Genomic DNA, 3,564 nt, shown 5'->3' with positions numbered 1-3,564 from the left:
TAAATATTAATTACATATTTAATTATTTTTTATGTTTTATTTAAATAAATATTTAGAAAAATGAAATTGAAAAAGAATATTAATGAAGAGCTATTTTTAATTGTATTTTGAACAAATGAAAAAATGTTGGGCCTGCTTTTGTTTGGGTCTTGTTGGGCCTAAGTAGATGTACTTTTGGTCATCTCTCTCACTCTTTGGTCTTTTTGTTCCCCAAATATTTTCTATGGTTCTTTACACGATTACACTTGTGAATCTATGTGTCATGTGACGCTATGACCCAAAAAACCTCATGTATTTGTCTATTTGACCCAAAAGGTCAAAACCCCCTAAATGAAATCCTTCCTTGACCAACAACCCATTGCTTTGGTGTCTAAGATCAACAACCGAGAGCTGATTAACCAGTTCAGGCTTATAGCACTATGCAATGTGTGCTATAAGGTCATAATAAAAATGCTAGTGGAAAGGTTAAAACCACACTTGAATGATAGAATAGCGGCGTACCAGTCAAGTTTCATACTGGAAAGAAAAATTCAGGACAACATTATCATTGCAAAGGAGCTTATTCATACTATGAAGAGAATGAAGGGGAGAAAACGGTTCATAGCGATCAAAATAGACTTCGAAAAAGTCTATGACAGGATGAGTTGGGATTTTCTCAAGACTAGATTAGAAGAATTCAGATTGTCAGATAAGATGGTCGAGATTATAATGCAATGCGCGAGTACGGTATCGTTCAATGTTATTTGGAATGGGAATAAGACGGAAGAATTCATTCCAAAAAAAGGATTGCGACAAGGGGATTCCATTTCGCCCTACTTGTTCGTTATGTGCATGGACAAGCTCTCACACCTCATAGAACAGAATGTGCTGGACGGAGAATGGAAGCCAATTGGGGTGAGTAGGGATGGACCAAAAATATCCCATCTTATGTTTGCGGACGACCTTCTTTTTGCGGAAGCAACACAAGACCAAATGGAAAGAATAAAAGGTGTATTAGAAACTTTTTGTAATACTTCGGGATTGAAAATAAATGAAGATAAGACTGCCATTGTGTTCTCTAAGAATACGGTTGGAAGTACAAAGGAGGAGATTCTAAATTTGTCTAAATTTAAAGAACAGAAAGAGTTAGGCAAATACTTGGGAGCGCGCATCTCTGACAAAAGGGAAGGAAAGGAGAGGTATAAGGACATAGTGAGAAGGGTTTAAAGAAAACTTAAAGGTTAGAAGACTAAGTGTCTTTCTTTGGCAGGAAGATTAACACTTGCACAATCAACTATTAGTCCGATTCTGAACTACCAGATGCAGCATGAAAGGATACCTAAAGGAGTTTGTAGGGAGGTGGAAAGACTTCAGAGAAACTTCATATGGAGAGACGAACCAAATAAAAAAAGATTGCACCTGATTGGATGGAAGACTATGTGCCTGCCAAGACACGAAGGAGGATTGGGGTTCAGGAAGCTATCATCCAGGAATGATGCTTTCCTTATAAAAATTTTATGGCAAATGGATGAAAACCCAGAGCAGATGTGGGTGAAAGTTCTTAAGCACAAATACTGTGATGGGAACCTAATTGATGACGACACGAAAGGTAGAAACACATATTCGAGCTTCTGGAGAGAAGTTCTCGAAATTTGGCTAACTTTTCAATCAAACACTGTTAAGTTTATTGGGAATGAGAAGCGTACTAGATTTTGGCATGATCACTGGCTTGAAGGGGCAGGAGCACTTCAGGAGAGTGCCAAAACACAGATTTCAGATAGCAATAGCCTTGTCTCAGAATGGGTGGAAGAGAATGGAGAATGGAACCGGAGAAAACTCAATACCTATCTGCCAGAAGAGATTTCCAAAAAATTATAGCAACATACCCTCCTCATTTTGAGGCAGATGAGGATAGAAAAGGGTGGAAGCATAATGAGAATGAAGATTTCTCGATTGCATCGACCTATAGAGTTCTAAACAATTGAAGCAAACCTAATAAAACTATTTGGAGTCACCTATGGAGCTGGAAAGGCCCCCCAAAAAGTCAAGGTTTTCATGTGGACTGTTATGCATAAGAAAACTCATGCAAACCATAGAATAGCAAGATTGTTTGGTGGAAATGGAGATTGCAAGATTTTTTAAGGAGTGCAAGAAGATCTTCTACACCTATTCAGAGATTGTCCTAAAGCGTCAACAATTTGGGTTAATTTTCTTAATCCTATGGAATTGCATAAATTCTTTAGTCTTAATTGGGAAGATTGGGTGGAAGTTAACCTAAGAAAATAATTGGGACATAACCAAAATATAGATTAGAAGGATATATACATAGTTACATGCTCAAAAATCTGGTTTTGGAGAAATAAGGAAAATCATGAGGACAATTACAGAAGACCAATCCAGCCATATAGAGAAATCATCAAAGAAATTCAGGAAATTAACAAAACTTTTAAAAAAGCTTACCTGGTGAGAAAGGTGCGGGTGAGAAGACTGGGCCGGGTGGGATGGAAACCCCCGCCGAAGGGCTGGCTGAAGCTTAACGTCGATGGAGCGTTGGTAGGGAATGCGGGCAAGGCGGGTTGCGGCGGCCTCCTGCGGGATGAGAACGGAAAGTGGGTTGCAGGCTTCACTCACACGATTGAAACTGCTCTGCTTTCATCGCTGAACTGTGGGGTGTTGTACAAGGGCTGAACCTGACAAGGAGATTAGGGATGAAGAAGATAATGGTAGAATGTGACTCAGAGGGAGTGGTGAAGTTATTGAATGGGGAAAGAAAGTTAGAAAGGCACCCTAATTCTTTGATTAGAAGGATTAGTGAACTGAAAAAGCTTGATTGGAGAATTTTTTTTTGTACATAACTATAGGGAAGGCAACAAGTGTGCAGATTGCCTGGCCAGGAAGAGTATTGATCTTGATTTTGGGTTTTTGTTATGGGATTATCCATTCCCAGAGTTAGTTAGCATTTTCCAGGAGGATGAGAGGGGCTATCTTATCCCGTTCTATCTGTATTTAGTTTCTTGTTTTTTTCTTTTGGGCGTTTTAGCCTCGTTTAAATACAAAAAAAAAAAAAAATCTTATTTGTACATGTAAATATATGTAAATTTGTGATATAATCCCTAAAATTGAAAAACTGTCCAATTTATTTGGAACAAAAAAACCAACTAATAACTCCACTACATAAACTCTCATATAGTCATACACTCATACCCAAAAAAGAAAAAAATCAACCCATTCCAAGATACAAATGTAAGATTGACAAGTCGCCGAGGCCAGGAGAGCCAAAATTCCAAAAGTCTCATCAAAATTGTAACTAAGCTCCGTATTGAATTAATTGGTACCTAGTAATAACAAATTATAAGGTTTTTTTGAAAATCAACTTAAGTTGATCGAGTGCTCAACTCATTCGTCTGCTTAAATAAGTATTGGGAGTTCGAATTTCGCCTTATACTTATAACAATCAATTGATTAACCCCTTAAATGGAGTTCAGATCCACGACAGTCTTTGACCTATCGAATTAGGAGATATCGTCGCAATTTTTTTTTTTTTAAATGTTACTTTGAGAAAAGAATAAATACAAAAGAAATAAG

The sequence above is a fragment of the Arachis ipaensis genome, chromosome B01 (assembly GCF_000816755.2).
Source record: "Arachis ipaensis cultivar K30076 chromosome B01, Araip1.1, whole genome shotgun sequence".
NCBI classification, from domain to species: domain Eukaryota; kingdom Viridiplantae; phylum Streptophyta; class Magnoliopsida; order Fabales; family Fabaceae; genus Arachis; species Arachis ipaensis.
Note: the sequence above shows the minus strand (reverse complement) of the source record.